Raw genomic sequence first — 18,538 nt, 5'->3', positions numbered from 1 at the left:
CAAGCATAGTTCATGCTTGTCGTCCACATGAAGCCTCTTCTTCCCACATGAAGAGCAAGCCCTGAAAAGGGCTTTCTTCTGGGAGTCCGACATGCCAGGAGATGTAGATGAAATAAAACACTCACTGAAGCAAAAAGAGGCCTGAAGTAGTCAGCGTTGAAATCCTGAAGAAGAAAGTCACCAAAAACTGTGAATAAGTTGGTTTGAAATGAATCCTGAGGAGAGCTCAGGTTGGAGACTCCCTAGCACAACGTGCGGTAGAAAATCTGAGGGACTGAGGCTCCTGCCAGGAAGGTTCTAGAGGGAGGTGATAGCTGATTGGCTGGCTCTAGAAGTTTGGTCCTTTTTACATAAGGACTATGATAGGCTACTAAGGGGAGGCCCTTAGGCCTATTTTTTTCTCTATGTATGTCTATAGGACATTATTTTTTTTTATGTACCGGAGGCTCCCGTCTCGACGACGGGGAATGATTCAGGCATGTGAATCTATGAAAGACACCCCTAATACTGGATAAAGTCTAGTTGATGGCAGAAAGAAGCAGTGCCCTCTGGTGCACTGCGTGGTGCTGTTCATGCTAATTTTACGAAGCGTAACAAGCTCCTGGCAGTAAAAATCTGTGCGAAAGAGAAACTCCAGTTCAGCCCACCCCTGGTACCAATACGTGCGTTTATAATGCAAACCATAAGTGGGGTGTACCAGTGTTGTGCATCAATGTTGGGGGAAAGGTTAGAAGTAATCTGACATTCTGTACATCAAGTGAAGCTTTCACACATATGCTTTACATATTTGTACATATCACATTTTTGGCACAAGGACACTTAGGGCCTGATTACGAGTTTGGTGGTGCGGCGGTGGGGCGCCACACTGTCAAACTCATGGTCAGGCCAACTGCTAGATTGAGAGCTTCCTCCTGTCGGGCGGGCTAGTATCTGGCGTTCCCACAACGCTGCCTCAGAAAATGGGCACAGCTAAAAACAGTTCCTGCACGGCATGGACTGTAATTCCATGCCATGCAGGAACTGGTGTGTATGCAGCCAGGGGGAACATGTTGTGCCCCTAGTGTGCATCCACAAGCATAAGGCACCAAGGGATCATTTAGGGTCTCCTTTGTTTCCTACCCACCACCGTTCTCATTGCAGTGGAATTGCTACAAAAAGCATAGCGGATAGGAAATTTGTAATATGCTTGGCAGGACCGTGGCAGTCACGCCAATCATATTACTGCCTCCTGATTGCTGCAACACTGACAGGGAATGGCGATTCCCTGAGGGCTGTGGCGGGGCAATGGCGGTCTGACTGCTCTTATTGTGATATGGCGGTCGGGAGACCACTGCGCCGCACCCCCACAAGTCTGGCGGTCCGTGGACTGCAAGACTCTTAATCAAACCTTTAATGATTTTCCCAGAATAAAGTGATTTTTGGTCAAGCTCCAAAGCAAAGAATACAATAAAGGACACCATGTTCCAATGTCAGAAAGTCAGCCACTTAACCATATTTCGTACCTTCCATTTCTGGCATCTTGTAAGGGAGTTTCTAACCTAAAAATTTGATTATCAGGGGAAAATAGAGGTTTTATATATTTTCTAGGGTTGAAGAGGCCAGTCTCTGGTCTGGGTGAAAAGAATGCTCTTACTAAGGATCTCAACCAAGGAAGGAAAATCCTCAGACTAAGTCAACGATCCGGGGGACAAAACCTCTCCATGTATAACCTAAAAATTCTTTGAGATGCCAAAAGATCCAACAAAAAGCATGTCTTTCATGTCAAGTGCTAGTCCATTAGATCACAGACTAAACAAGCTGAAAACAATCTAATGTGAAGTAGTTAAAGCAGTGGCAAAGCCTCAGATTACTCTCAAAGTTTGAAACAGAAGAATTGTGAGAAATGTACACACCTCTTCGATGCCAAGATTAAAAGGTTTAAAGATTCCCTAAGTGACCCACTAACCAATTCCTATACCAATCTTAACAGGAAATCCACCAATGCCTTGGCTCAAGGAAATCTCTAGGATCGAACTAAGTAATGTTGTCTCCAAATTTAATCCCTCATCACTTTCTAGATGCACTAACTGCTAACCTACCGAACGAAATGTGTAATATCTTAATTCTGCATTGGTCAAACACTATCAATCTCTTGCTTCAACAAACAGCCTTTCTAAATTGCTTGAAAATAGAGCAAATACTCACTTTACTAAAATAAACGACTGATGATGCTGAAGATCTCAACAACTGTCAGCCGATCTCTGGGCTCCGATTCATAGCATAAATCTAGGACAGCTGTGCCATAATCCAACTGAAACAATTTGTGAAGGGCAATAGCCTTCTTGATGAGTTCCAATCTGGCTTAAAGAGGTCGGAGCATTGAGACAGCATCCCGCAAATCACTGATGAGGCCCTCAGAATTATGGATAATAGAGATTCCAGCCTGCTTATCCTTTTTGACATCTCAATTACATTTGAGACTGTTAACTACGACATCCTACTCCCTCCACCTTAAAAGTCTACATGAGCTGGGAAGAGAAAGTCCTGGAATGGCTCAATTCCTACCTAAACAAAATACTCCTGATTTACCAAAGTGAATCATTCTTTGTCTAGTCCCGCAGATGTCTCCAAAGGTGCCCCCATGGCTTTTTTCTAGCTCCTGACCTGTTCAACCTTTACCTGAAACCCTTGTGTGATCTCATCAAGCGCTCTGATATTTGCTACCATCAATTCGCTAATCATACTCCGCTCTATGTGAAGATCTCCTCTCCTCCGGAGATCTCCCGACCCCACTGTGGACAAAATCCAAACCTGGATCACATGGCAATTACTGAAGCTAAAGCCCCATAAAACTAAACTTATTGTCTTCTCTCCGAAGTCCCCTTCCACCTCAGTCCAAGCAAACTTTTACTCTACTAAGATCAAAGGCCTCGCTGCTACTTGCACTGATTATGCCAAGTCCCTAGGTTTCAACCTCAACAAGTCTTAATTTCCTTAATCACAGCAAGATGGCCTTTAAAAATGATGAAGTACCAACTCAAACTTATCTGAGACATCAAAACCTTCCTACCTGCTCACGACCTGAAATTAGTGATTCAAGGATTGGTCCTACCTAGAATGGACTATGGGAACCCCATTCTAGCTGGATTTATTATGACACACCTTGTACAAATAAAAGCTTTGCTACCGGAGGCTACTCACCTGGCCTTAGGGGCCTTCCGATTTTACCAGTTCACCTAAATCTTGTCTTCAATTAGATGGCTGCCCACTGAAGGAAGATCCATGTTCAGAGTTGCTTAAATAGTTTACAAAATCATTTACTCTGATCAATCTGGACAGAAGTGACAACTTCCAAGAGGAAATTCGCTTTACATGGGGAGGGGAGAGCGGAGGGGAGAGCCAAGTGACCCCCCCCCCACTGCCATTGCTTCAACTTTCCTTCCCGAACCACAACTAATGTCACCCCTTTGTGATTTGCGGGGAGCAGTTACCATTCAGCAATAGATCACCCAAGAGCGAGTGAAATGACAAACCCTAGCCAGGGTACACCATATGCTTGACAGTGGTGGGTATTTCATGAGCCATCTAGTGTGAGTTTCGTATTTTACTGTGAATTATGACGGAGTAATTCATACAGCATCACTTCTGTGCACAGCACTTTACACATTAAAAACAAGGAAGATTTAACAAAATTCCAATTTGATCATTCATGCTGAGGATGAACATCACCATGAGACACAAGTTTAATTTACGTACACAACTTTAAAACAGAAACAATATTTCTCCAAATTTATCCACAAAGCAGCAAACGTTTTCAAGTTTCAAAAGCAGCATCTATAAATGAGTGCAGCAAATTCCAGCAAAACATTTACTACAAAAACACATTTTACAGATAAAAGACTCTGGTCTACCTCGTGTTACACAAATAATACCATTCATAAAAATACAAACTTGGGCACAAATTGCATCACAGAAACTTTTTAAAACCTGAAAATGTTAGTCAGTCAGGAAAACTTTATTTGGTTAATAAAAACCATAAAAGCAGACATATAAAATTAAACAACCATAAAGGTACATTTTCATTCACAAATTAAAACCAATTTAGATACACTGAAATACAAATACATCGTCATTCCGGCCTAGTACCCTCTTCCTGGTCCTGCCAAAAAACTTGCGACGTTAAAACATTTCAGAGGGCTTGTCATCATTTGTAGGTAAATCAAGGCTGGTCTAGCTTGCTCAAAACGTTGCTCCTCTAATAAAGGCACTCTATATCATTGCCGTAAGGCTTGATAATGATCACAAACCAGTATAAAATGCATAGTGTCTTGTAAAGAAAAATTTTCACAAGAGCAAGGACCTATCTCATCCACTTTGTGTCTCCTCTGTGGAACCGCCAGTGACCAGTGTAAAAGATTTAATCTAAATCTTGTCAACAGAAAATGATGATTGGGTAATACAACTATGATTAAGTACGGCTCCAAGGACGGGCACGTTTTTAACACAATATAAGACCGAACAGTGGGTTTAAAAAGTTCCAACATCTCTCTTTCTGAGCCCAAAATTCACCTAATTCAAGTCTCTCTTTAAAATACCCTGTGGATTCTCATATAATTCAGGGCGTCCCAATTTACACATTACATCCTTAATATATTTGAGCCATGAGATATATAACTCCCTGCCAAATTCGAGGCAATCCTCAATCACTGCTTGATTAAGAGGTAGGAGTGAATTACACCATATCCTAACCCATCTGAGCAAAGTCGCAAGTGCTAGTTAGTCATCCTTATACCCTAAACCCAGCTCTTCATGTATTACATGCGAGGGTACTGACAGTGGAACAACTAACTTAACTTAAGAATTTATTTTCCACCGTCTGTAGTTCCCCCAAATATCGTTACCAAAGCTGGCGATTGAAATGCCCTTCACCTGATAAACCTTAATAAGTGCATGAATCGGCTTTGCCCCCAAATCTTTTGGCAAAATCAAAAGTCGCATCTGCAACTCTTGAGAATACATTCCTTGTTGCCTTCCTTTGGGAGACCCATGAACCTCGCTAATCGAAAAGGACTCCCAAATATGAAAAAGGATGTACCCTAGAAAATTCTGTACCACCTCCAAAACATTTTTTCTGATATTTTCCTGAGCCAACAAAAAATTGGTGCTCAAATCCAATGAATTCATAAAGGCCACAAAAGAATTACCAACTGTTGAAATTCTAGACATTCACTCAAATCTAAAATAATTCTCAAAGTGAAAATAGTCATTCAAGGTTAACACTCAGTCACCAATGCCATTTTATCACTGCTGCAATGATAGCAACCTGAAACCAACATATAGACGCGCAGGTAATAACGGCAAACCTGCCCTTGGAATATCCTTACAAGCCGCACACAAGGTTGGACCCAAATTGTTCAGGTATAAAGTAAATAAAAATGGGGCCAGGATGCAGCCTTGTCTAAACTCTTTATACACATGTAGTGCCCAACTTGGCATTGCAATTTTTTTGTACTTAATGTAAAAAGGACAGGCATGGCTGGTCACCTGGAATGATGCCGACATACTTCAGCGCGATAGCGGAAGATTGGTGAGTGTCTTTGCCATGTTGTCCCTTGCCAGGGTGGATGACCCGCCTAACTTCCCTCGCCTTGCTCGGGCGGCTTACTTGTCTGATGTCCCTTGACTTGCGCCGCCTCTATCAAAAGGAATATCCAATTCTGCCTGATGCTCCCTTAAACTGTCTCAGGGGGGTCTGTGTTTATCTTTTCCCTGGGGAATCCTGCATTCTTGTGCCAGACCAGCTCGTGCCTAGGACACACTGTTTGATGGTTACAGACACCCACAAGCCCACCTGGACACGCTGAGGGCTTGGTTCTCACAGTGGTGTGGCAGACTCACACTCCGTTGACGGTTGCAGTCACCCCGAAGCCCGCCTGGACACACAACAGGCTGCGCTCTTACATCGGTTCTCACGATTGCAGTCTCGCTTGATTGTACTTTGGAGCTGCCTCATCGCGAGCAGTTCGCGTCCACCAAGGGACCCGCAACGGTTGGGCCTTTGGACTTGGAATTCGGCAACACATGGTGACCACAGGTATGCCGGTGGCTCCGGTTCCTTGATTCAACAGCACTGAATTGCAGGGCTTGTATGTTGCTCGCCATTGACTTTGGGGCCTGTGCTTCTTGAGAGCTTAGCTGCTTGAATGGTGCTCGCTGTTGACTTTGAAAGCCCTCCCACATGGTCATTCAGCTTCCTTCTTGACTTGTTTCTGGCATTACCCGCTTCCGACCCAGGACCCCTCCCTTCATTGTTTCCTTACTTCACCCAATTTGTTTACGCCAATCTAGCTGTGCTCATTGTGCTTCAGACTTTCTTTTTACAGCAAACATCTTGGGGTCTCCCCTTAACTCCATTTTGGGGTTCTCGCCTTCCCTACATGACAACATTAAAATGGCAGCCCTATCTCATGAATCGTGATTGAAGCTGATCTGTACCGGACTCCAAGACACAGAAACTAATGAAGGACTTTGAGGCATTCAAACACAACATTATGTCTAATGGGGCGGACATCTTGCAAGGGTTACAGTACCCATCATAATCAAATTGTAGGACACTGCTAGCCCTAGTATGCCATAGTAATCAATAGGTATTCTCAATATGGACATAAATAAAATACATAAGAAACAAGTATTTACATAATTAGCTGCATTTAGAACATAATCAATTAAACAGCAAGCTCCTCCCTTCCAATACTCCGACGAATGCATTCTCTCAGTTGCTCTCTACTAACTTTACTTTAGACATTTATCTGCAGCATGGTATGCTCACAGTAGGACAAATTTAAACAAATAGGTCAATTTAAACCATTCACCTGGTGTACTGATATCCATCATGGATCGAATCTACTTATGTACTACCAACAGCCTGCTGTCACAGGCGGGCCAACATGCTTTCAAGAATATCTATCTCCTTAACTTATCTAAAAATGCAGCCAAGAACTTCAAACATAAACGACTCAAACGGAACTCTGAAACTCTTAAATCTGATGCCTACTTTTTCGCTAAAAAAGGAGTCGTGGTCAACAATTTGATATACTTTACCAGCAGAAGAGCTCAATAGAGGAGAGCTATAGCCTCCATGCTCTGAAGTAACACATGATTTACTCATCTACATTATACCCTCACCGATCTTCATTTCCAAAGCAACAATCTCCCTTTATAACAATGGAAATGTTCTCATCTAATCATTTGACCGGAATCTAGAGCGGTTTGATGATATCTCCATGAGAATCAAAGACACGGTGTCAAACAATGTTCCCAATGTTTCTTTAAGTCAACTTCACCCCTCTCGCTCCACTACTGAAACACAGGCCTCAACCAGTGCCACCCCAACACTACCACCCATCTCCACATGACCATTCTTTCTACTCCAACTCTGAAATTGTTGATGTAGGCCTCAGATCATCTATTCCAAGTGATGATTCTTGCCCCTCACTCATATTCCACTTACCTTACCCCCTCTTTCCATCAACACGTAGTAGGGTGGGTGCCAATACCCACAGCAAGAGAACTGCTGACAGCCTTAACTCTGGGATTCTCAGTTCTACGAATCACCCTCCTTCGAGCAATGGTACCACCATTCCCACGCCATCTGCAACCCAAGGGTCGACTCACTCGACCACTTCAACCCCAAACTGCTCGCTGCCACCTACCAACAAAACATGAGGCCTGTCTCGGGCGCGCCTAGGAGACTTATACATACCCCTTTTTCAATACTCACCTCTAGCATACCCGCTACTACCCCCATCCTCCAACTGCCCCTATCACATCCCTCTCCAACCTACAACCCTACTGGTTTGCAGACCACTACCTCCACCCAGGCCGGATTTAATTTGTCCTCCTGCCCTAGGCCACACTACAATCCCATCGGTATTATCGACCCTACCTTTCTTGAGGATAAACTTGCTGATCTCAAGCAAGACCTTCTGCTTGTTAAAGCTGATCTACAGAACTATATACATATCACTTTGAACCTCCAGAAATGTTGGATTCCCAACATGACTGCTAAGATTAACAGGACCCCTTAAATTAAACATTATAACCCACCCTTTAGGGGTAGGCCGAATTACTCTGGGCAGGAGGCATCGATCAATGAGAGAACACCTAACTTGCATTGGAGATCTTGACCCCATCTTAACCCCTCCTACAGAGCTCAGAGGATTACAGACTATTTATCTGATGCGGACATTCACTCACTCCTGTTATCTTACTCCATTACTCCAAAAAGCTCATCATCCTTGCTGGTTTGCCTATCCAGAATATTCCTTCCAACACGCTTAGAGGACCCACCCTCAATCATAGAGCAAAAAATCACCACAATCCATCACATGTCCCCACAAAACACCAAGAGACACTAGAAATCAAATTCAAAGCTTCTTAATTGAGGGTCAGCGGTACATTATGCAGATGACATCGCCAATCTCATCCTTGAAAATACCTTCATCTTCTATTCTTAACTGAACCGTGGCTTAATGATACATCTTCACCCATTCTGGACATCCTAGATCCTCCCAACCATGACATTAGCAGATTGGATAGATCTGGAAGAGTTGGGGATGGCAGACCATGCATCTTTTGCTCCCTGTTCACACTAAAACTTGCACAAACTGCTCCAGTACCCTCTTGTGAATGGAAAATGCTACTTACCCAGTATGCATCTGTTCTTGGCATATAGAGCTGTAGATCCATATGCTTTAGCATAGATCTCCATCTGGTGTTGAGTCCGGATGTTTGCACTTTGTTTTTGTTCGAAGAAGTCTTTGCAGTTATGAGATAGGTGACTCCTCCTTTTGGTAATAATGCGTATGGGCATCAACTCCATCCCCAGATTGTTTTGCCGTAAATGTGATGGAGTTAGTAAGAGTAGAAAGAGATGTCCATGTGTAGTGTATCTAAGTAAGATAATACTGCAACAGATAAAGGTCTCCGGGGAGGTGGGTGGGCGCATATGGATCTACAGCTCTATATGCCAAGAACAGATGCATACTGGGTAAGTAGTATTTTCCGTTTGAGGCACATGAGCTGTAGATCATATGCTTTAGCATAGACTATACAGCAGTTACTCCCAAGCGGTGGCTAACCTGTATTTGTTTATAAGAAAGAAGAGGGGCCCCTTCTAAAACAAAGGAGTAGGGCACTATACAGTGAATAAAAAGAATATCCTTTGGACAAGTCAAATTTTATACAGGCAATGATCCCTCCATACATTACATTCAAGTCTAATTTCTCCCTTTTCCACACTCATTCGTCCATACTGAGGAAGATTGAACTACAAATAGTCAGCAGATAAACGATACAAAACAGGTGTTAGAAAACTACAAATTAATTTATTCATTATTCAAAATACAGATAAAAAAGGACAGAAAATCAATAAGCATGATTTCTCACAGTGTTCATTAGCAGCAATCCTTAATAAAAAACAAAAACATAAAATAATAAAAATCAAGACAATAAAAGGACGAGAGTCACTAATACAGACAAGTACAATATGTCATTAAAAGGTTTACACATCCGTGATAACAATACATGGGGCGTGGAACCTGGTACTTTGTGGTTTATACCCGTTGGCCACCGCCCATGTTAACGGATTGTGTAGTTAAATGGGCGTCGACGCATTTCGATGGGTAAATTATATCTCCATCTTTCTCAAGACCAAACCCTTGACTCTCTTATATTTGAAAACTTGCAAATAACCAGTTAAACACCTATTGTTGGTGAGGCAAGCCACCATCCGTGTACTAATCCGATATTTTTCTCTTAGCTGGGGAAGCGGACTCCTATGGTGAAACCAAATATCCCTGCAGTTTATCTTTCTTTTAATTATACTTTTCCTTTCAAATTTATAGGTTGTAACTGATATGGCCAGGTTGTATCATTTAAGTCCATGCATAACATAAAACTCGCTCTTAAAATAGAGTGATTATAATTTAAAGATGGACTGACTCAGAACTCCTTAGCAGTCATGCCGTGGTATCTGCTTAAGTAGGTCACAAGGATTCTGCCTTCATGGATTCCCCCTTATAATTAGGGTTTTAACCAGTGCGAGTTCCCGCGTACGGTCGATAACCGGATACTCCACTTTTGGTAGCGAGTAGCGAGTGAAGCGGTTGAAATTGTGATATTAGGGTTTGCATGTTGCGTATTTTGACTGGGTTGGGGTACGCTAGAGCGTTGCAAGTGTCTATTGTGGCTCCTAGGTACGCTTGCGTGTTGGAGGGTTGGAGATGAGACTTGGTGAGGTTGACAGTAAATCCCAAGTCATGAAGCAGCTGAAATGTTTTTTGAGTGTGGTGTATGCAGCTTTGTTGCGACTTGGCTTTTATTAGCCAGTCGTCCAAGTAAGGGAAGACGTGAATGTGTTGTCTTCTTAAATGAGCTGCGACCACTGCCCGGCACTTGGTGAACACTCTTGGGTGCTGTAGTTACCCCAAATGGGAGGACTTTGAATTGGTAATGTTGTCCTTCCACCACGAACCTGAGATATACCCTGTGAGCTGGGTGAATGGGAATATGGAAGTAGGCGTCCTTTAAATCTAGAGTAGAAAGAAAATCACCTTGCTGAAGTAATGGGCACACCTGTTGAAGGGTGATCATGTGGAAGTGGTCTGATTGAATGTAGAGGTTTAGCTGTCTGAGGTCCAGTATGGGCCTGATGGGGCCGTCCTTTTTTGGAATCAAAAGTATAGGGAATACACTCCTGTCCCTTGATGACGCAATTGGACCAGTTCTATTGCATGTTTGTCTAACAGAGAGAGGACCTCTTGTTTTAACAGGATGAGATGTTCTGGTGACATCGCACGCTCCCTCTGAAGGTTTGTTGGTGGAGTGCTGGTAAGTTCCCGGAAATAACCATATTGGATCATTTGTATTACCCACTTGTCTGAGGTGACTGAATTCCAGACAGGTAGGAACTGTGAGAGACGTCCCCCGAAAGGAGTGGAAGGATCGGACGGTAGTGGAGGGAAGTCACTGTTTATTGGCAAGAGAAGTGCGGGTGGAGTGACCTCTACCTATTCCCTTGGTATTATTTTCTCTGTAACCTCCTCGAAAATAGCCTCAGGAGGAGTTAGATTGGTTGTTACCTTTGTAAGAGGAGGAGGGATTTTCTGATGACAGTGTTTTTGAGCCACCCGTGTAAAAAGAGCGACAAAAGGAACCCCTGCTAGAATGTAATTGTAGGGCTCCCAAGGATTTTGCAGTTTCGGTGTCTTTTTTCATTTTTTCTAATGAAGTATCTAGTGTTGGACCGAAAAGATGCTCTTTATCAAATGGCTGATTAAGTATGGAGGATTGTACCTCCTGCTTGAATCCAGAATTCGAAGCCAAGCGTGTCTCCGCAACAGTATGCTAGTGTTGATACCACGAGAAGCTGTGTCCGCTGCATCTAGGGCGCATTTTATGGAAGTGTTCGTAATGAGCTTCCCTTCCTGAATGAGGTTGTTAGCTTTAGTTTTATACTCCTCTGGCAAATGTTGCATGGGTTTTTCCGACTCACATAGTGGGCCCTGTCGTAGCGTGCCAGTAGAGCCTAAGCATTGGCAATACGCCAATAGTTAGCTGCCTGTGAAGCTACTCTCTTGCCAGAGGCATCAATAAGTTTGGACGCCTTATCAGGAGGAGGGGCGTTGCCTGTAGATTGAGAGTTAGCTCTCTTGCGGGTATTAGATAGAACAAGAGAGTCTAAAGGCAATTGACCTTTTATGTATGTCGGGTCTGTAGGAGCGGGCTTATATTTTTATCCTCCCTAGGTGTTAGTATCCTGGCTGTAACTGGGTCTTTGAATACCTCTACGGTATGTTTCAACATGCCCTTTAGCATGGGCAAAGTGTTAGTAGACCTTTGTGAGTGTGTGAATGTTTCTACAAGGACATCCTCTTCTAGCGGGTCTGTATGTAGCTCCACCCTGTGATATTGGGCAGCCCTGTTGATAAGTTGTGCAAAGCCAATGTTGTCATCAGGTGGGGAGGGTCTGGAGAGATATAGGTCAGGGTCATTATGTTGATCTGGATCCTTATTACAATCTTCCCAGGGATCAGTGTCATGTGGTATGTCCGGATCTTGTGTGATATTGTGATCGTCCTCCTCATCCCCAAAATCGTCATCCTGTGGGTCAGGTGAAATTAGAGGCGGTGGTGAATTTGATGGTGTAATGTGTAAATTGGGAATAGGAGGAGGAGAGGGAGGCATGTAAGGGGGAGAAGGGTTAGTACCCATATCTCTTTTTTTCTTCAAAGGTATAGGGGCATCTTCTGAGAGGTGTAACTTCCGTTTTTTAGGAAGAGTAGCCCAAAGCTGTCCAGTTTCGGGATCAATGCTAAGTCTTTTTTGTTTTGGATCCAGAGGTGTGTCTTCGGATGGAAGTTCATTGGAGGGAGTATCTTTCCCTTTAGGAGTGGATTTCAGTATCGAAGATTTGGGTTCAGTGTCTTTGGGTGCCGAGTGTTTGGAATCCAAATGCATAGTTTTAGCCGGTTAAGGCTCTGGAGCTTTCGGAGTGGCAAGTTTCGGCTCCAAACTTTTTCGGCGCGGAGGGTATCAGCTCCGAGCTTTTAGGTGTGGAGCGTTTTGGCTCTGAGGCTTTAGGCTTGGACGATTTCTGTTCCGAATCCTTTGTTTTGGAGGGTTTTGGCTCAGAGGTTTACAGTGCCGAAGGTGTCTTTGGTGCCAATGGCGTGGGAAGTGGCACATGTTTGTCCTTATGTTTCGGTGCCGAAGGTGTTGGTTCGGCACCGGAATGGGGCCGGTGCGAGTCGGAAGGCTTGTGTTTATGTTTCATAGCCAGGCTGGAGGGCGGGGCATCTGAAACTTCTTCTCTGTGTCGACCGGAGCCCAAGGGAGAGGGTTACACCAGAGCCTTATATTTTGTTTGAGTGGGTACATGGGGATCTGTTCTCACGGTACAGGGGTGTGGAATTAACGAAATATCTACTTGTCCATGGAACAGGTTGCTTCATAAATCTGCTTGTCCAGTAACAAAATCCACTCGTCCCTTTGGTGCCATGTAGTGCGGTGACAAATTATGGCAGCAATCTCATTCTATAAGAGCTCTGATACAGCCTCTCTGATTATGCCAGGGCTCATACCATAGTAGTGTTTGAATACTTGCAATGCCCTTATGTTGCCACATTGCCGCAGATCTACATACTCAGGCTGAAGGTGGTAAGCAGTAGTTCCAGGGTTAGAATGCCATTTTGAGTCTGTGCTAACCTACTAACTTGCATGTTTTAAGGGTTTTCAACAACTCTTCACTAATCTTTCCCATACTGAGAAATGTTGGAAATTTACTCCTGACAATTGCAGACATAAACCTTCTTCCAGAGTTGGTAAAAAAGTGGTTGGAGGGAAAGTGAACTTGTAAAAACCCAGATTTTCACATGAGCAAATCTGCACATGCATATTTGCGGATGCTAAAATGCAGTTCACAAATATTTTCTAGGAGTACTATTCCATCTCCTACTTCTGTAAATTCTTGGGAATTCACGAAAGCCATATAGCTGCACTTAATGCAGGGACATATACCATGGGTGCACTTTTGAGACTTTCTTTAATAATTGGGCCGCAAATTTGGTGTGGCATTGACCATAACCTTTTGCGTTTATTAAAATTCTGTCTCTCTCTGTATCTGCTGGCTTCACTGTGAGTGACAGCATTCTGCTCTTTCACAAGGAGCATATCGGCACACAAAGTAGTTTTATTCAGTGTCAGTAACTACTGTGGTAGTGTGTGCTTTTTGAGACCAAACACTATTTTTGCTTTTGCCAATGTTTGTTAAAATGGTGAGGGCCCAACAGCTTCCACACCAATAAGGTTTAACAAAAACCATGCCAAAAAAATTCACACATTGACAAAACTAAAAAGCTGACATCCAATTTTGGAACTACTGGTTTTGCCAATGCTTGTTTATTTTCGTTTCCCATAATCTTATTGAAACTGGTTACACTGATTTTCCATTATGAATATATTTGGGAAATACTAGCATGCATCAGCACATGTTACTAAATGATGCTGCAAAGAAATGGTACCTGAAATTTTATAGTAGTTTAGCCACATTTTTTTTCCTGCTTCCATTTTTTTATGAACATTTTATTTTGAAAGCAAAGAATCATCAATCTTGCTTTCAAGCTTCTGCAAATATTTGCATCAAATCAGAGAGCATTCTGGGAGCATTATACTTAGCCTCATATTGCTAAACTTTGAAAACGTATGTACGCATTTTTATACTGGAACCACTGCAGTAGTGCAGTCAGAGCTTACAACATTTACTTAGAGCGCACACCCTAATAATAAAGGGTTTCAGCAAATGAGCCATAAATACAACTTTGAACAGCATTAACATATGGACACAAATATTACCTTAACTGCAGACAGTGCCCTTCCCAGATCCATAAGGTGGTACTGCAAACTGGCAGCCAAAGTGTTTTTGCTGCATGGGGTTGGGCCTACTTGTCCCAAGGACAAAATACATATGAAAACTTGTTGCCCTTGACATCAAACAATATGTCCTGGGAGATGGGCTATAGGAATTCCACATTCCTGCGGTACGTTGACCCGGAGTGACGTTCAGGTCTTCCTCTATGTCGGAGTCGGCTTCGGACACGGAGACCAGTTCTTCTTCTTCGGCTTCTGCGGCAGGACGGTGGTATTCTAGGTCTTCCCTGAATATGTCCAGTACAGAGCTGCTGCCGCATTGCATCTCGTGGCGTCGAGCCCAACCATCACGGATGGTCTTCTTCAATCGGAATGATCGACACGCTTCGCAGGATTTTTCTTCGTGTTCAGGGGATAAGCACAGGTTGCAGACCTCGTGCAAGTCGGTACATGGAAACTTAGCACGATACCCGGGACATAGCTTGAGTCCGTTCCATCAACTGCTGGTGTGGTCGGCACGGGTAGGCCCGATGGCCCGCCTCGAAGTTCCCAAGCGAAGGTTTTCACAGTGTACACGATACACATCAAATGGGAAACCGCGATCGAAAGACAATACCATCGAGAGTAGAGGATTGCACGTCGAAGCGGTTCGAAAACTATATTGAACAGGAGCACCGCAATACACATCCGAAACGGATGGGGGGAAAAAAACAATCTGGGGATGGAGTCGATGCCCATGCACACTATTACCAAAAGGAACAGTCACCTATCTCGTGACTGCTAAGAATTCTTCGAACAAAAACAAAGTGCAAACATCCGGACCCAACACCAGATGGTGATCTATGCTAAAGCATATGATCTAAAGCTCATATGCCTCAAACACCTAGGTATTGAAATATGGAACAATGACAAGATTGTGTGCAAACTCCACACGATTTACCACCCCCTCAGAAATAACCAAACTTTCATTGAACAAATAATGGGGAAAATCTCCTCTAACCCGGACCAACACACCAACCAGATCTTCCTTGGGATTTCAGCATTCACTGGAATGACTCAAATGACCCCTTAGTGAACATCTTCAAAGCCTGCCTTTTGGACCTCAACCTGACCCATTCTTGTAATGGCTCAACATACATCAAAGGCTCCAACCTCGACCTAATCATCGCCATGGGTAATTTCATACAAATTGATTAATATTACTTGTGATTGTTCGGATCACTACTTATTCTCCTTTCTCACCTTGGAAAAAGGTGCTGACAAGGCCAACCTCATAAACCTAGAAAATAGTTTAGAGATTTGAGAAACATTAATCTAACCTATCTAACAACTAGTACCTACAACCTCCTTTCTCTTCCCACAAACATGACGCATGAGAAATTATCTTACCGGACATTACTTCCATTCCATGTCAGACATACTTAATACAACTGCCCGAAGCAATTAAAAGAATACCCAATAGACACTCCTAACCCTGGTTCAATGTCAACCTTAACGAGGAAAGGTACAACTTGCCCTTCATTGCTCACCTCAAGCACTTGATGACGACTAGAAGAGCCTATAATAAAAACATCCGAAGTTCAAAAGCAGAATACTTTAGAGCGTAACTAGACAATGCCTAAAACTGACCCAAACATCTTTTCAAATTAATCAAACAACAAACAGTCTGCAAATGTAACAAAGAGTCAAGGCCAAGCGGTGATGAATTCCCCACTTATTTTATCGACAAGGCTAGTAAGACTGAATAAGAATTAAAGCTTCTCGCCTAGCAATCTCCTTCCAGTGCAGGTCATGGAGAGTTACTTTCATACTCGTTATACCCCAAACAATAAACCGACTTGAACTTCAAACTTCCAGATGAAGTCGAAATACTCAAAACAATAATATCAATTAAACCCTCTAATCACTTTAATGATCCCCGCTCAACAAGCTCACCAAAAGCCTTGAAAGGAACAGTTCTCAGTACTGTTCATATTCATGGCACAGCGACGATAAAGCAATTTTGAGAATCTTTTGAAATTTATTGTAACATGTAAATTGGTGAAAAGTATTACTTTATATGTTTTATTTAAGTAGAGGTTGTGCTTTCTTTCCATTTGTTTGCATTATTTATCACTGCTTTATTCACTTCATGTTAATATGCTGCTACCGTAAGCATCTCTGGAGAACAGCTGTACATGGAAGAATTTCTTTGTATTAGCCCAACTGCGCGTTTTTTTATTTCTTTTAGTTTCCATGGGGAAAATATTTTTACCTTTGTCAAAATCCCTTCCTTTACACCCATGAAAAACATACTTCTGTCGATAGGAGGAGTAAATCACTATTTCTAGAATTCGAGTGGGTGCACAAAAGACAAAACAAAAACTATACAAACAGGTTAGAATGACGTTTCCAGTCTTTCTAGGCATTCCCCACTCTGGAATGCCCATTGATAGTCCCTGGGAAGACATTCAGTACTACAAAATGTTGTGTAAGCACATTTATCCTCAGTACAAAATCATGTTTTATGAATGGAAAGGTAGCATTACACCTGTATAACACCTGTATAACAAGCACTGGCAAAGCCAAAACGTTTGGCCTACGCAAGATCTATTGGCTTTCTTCGTGATTTTTTTTTAGACATGCTGCACAGCAGTGTAAGCTACTGCGCAACATGGCTTAAAGTAAAGGAGAAAAAGCACTAAGATGCGGCCTGCATCATAGCTCTTTTTTTTCATTAAGCACATGCTGCTTTGCAATATGTTACAAGGAGGTCAAGCTGCACAAGAGAGGCACTGGGGAGGAGAGAAGGAGGAGCAACGGCGGGAGGAGCAACACAAAGGAGGCACAGGGGAGGGGGTGGGTGCAGCAACAACGGATAGCAGAAGGGGGAAAAGCAACCCACGGGTGATTTGGAGGAGAAAACAGCAATAATGGACAGTGGGAACAGGCGAGGGGGAATAGAAAAATGAGGAAAGTGCAAGGGAGGAGGGAGAAAGCAACTACGTTGTACAGTAGGAGGAGTGCGGGGGCGAAATGGGACACGAAGGTGTGGAGGAGGAGGGAGGAGAAACGGACAGTGGGAGGGCAGCGGAGGACAAGCAACATAAGGGAGTGTAGAAAGCCATCCGGGCTCTCTCTTACAATGTATCATTTAAACACGCATACATATTCCCCTGGGGGGGGGCGGGGGGGGGGGGGGGTGCTCGTCCCGAGGTTATAAATAAATGAGGTCGAAGACCGCTCGGGATCTTCCGGCCACAAGGTGTGAGTGGTGGCCCTGTGTCCATTCTTTAGCATCACTGTTGCAACTGCGACACAGGCCCCGCTGCGCTACATTGGCGACGAGGCCGGTCGCACCCCACGCGTGCCTTCTGTATCCGGCGGCTCCCTCTGGAGAGCGTGCAGAGCCCACCCGCATTGCCTGCTCCCCCGCTGCTGACCTGGTTTTCCTCTCGAGAGCTCGCGGAGCCCACCCGCGCCGCTCCAGCCTGGCCGCCTGTGCTGAGCATCGGACTCGCTTTCTGGCCCAATCGCGCTGCGCCCGCCCACGCGTCTCTCTTGCCTACGGGAGCGCGGTCAGCTGGCGGTGCATATGTGCGCGCTGTGGGGGGTAAGTGGAGTAACCTCACCGGCGCTGCAGCGGCTTTGTGTCTGACGTCCCTGCTCCTGCTCTGCCTGGCGCTGGCTCCCCCACCTGCATCTGCCGGTGTGCTGTGGGGCTTTGGAAAGACTGCCCTCTCTGCTGCCTGAGGACAATAAAACCACAAAAAAAACAAAAAACAGAAAGGGGGAAGGACAGTTTAAAAAAGCATTGGCAGCATCAAAGTGACACTGCATGCAAACAAGCATTGGTCGTTTCAACTCAAGGGGCAGTGTGGCCTATTCGAGGGCGGCAGGCATCACCTGCAGGATTATGCCACGTGGGCGTCTCTGACCAGGAGGACGGTCAGTGCACCAACCGAAGGGGGCTGTGGTATTGAGGCCCTGCTGGCGCCCAGTTTCCCCACACGCAGAACTGGGCCGGAAAGTCAGCCGCCCCCCTACCTGCAATCACACGGACCCCGGTACAGTCAGCACAACAAGGACACGGGCTAAAGCACACGCCCCAGAGCTGTACGTTGATGCACAAGCCGCACCCTCGTGCCTACGT

The 18,538-nt window shown here is 44.1% G+C and overlaps 1 protein-coding gene across 3 annotated transcripts in view; it reads right to left on the bottom strand.

The window, feature by feature from the left end:
• Positions 1–18,538, bottom strand: part of RNGTT (RNA guanylyltransferase and 5'-phosphatase) — a 1,651,651-nt gene that overhangs the window by 217,115 nt on the left and 1,415,998 nt on the right. The window lies entirely within an intron of this gene.

This window comes from Triturus cristatus, chromosome 6, assembly GCF_964204655.1.
Source record: "Triturus cristatus chromosome 6, aTriCri1.1, whole genome shotgun sequence".
Taxonomy (NCBI): Eukaryota; Metazoa; Chordata; class Amphibia; order Caudata; family Salamandridae; genus Triturus; species Triturus cristatus.
Note: the sequence above shows the minus strand (reverse complement) of the source record. Positions and strands in the feature narration are given on the sequence as shown.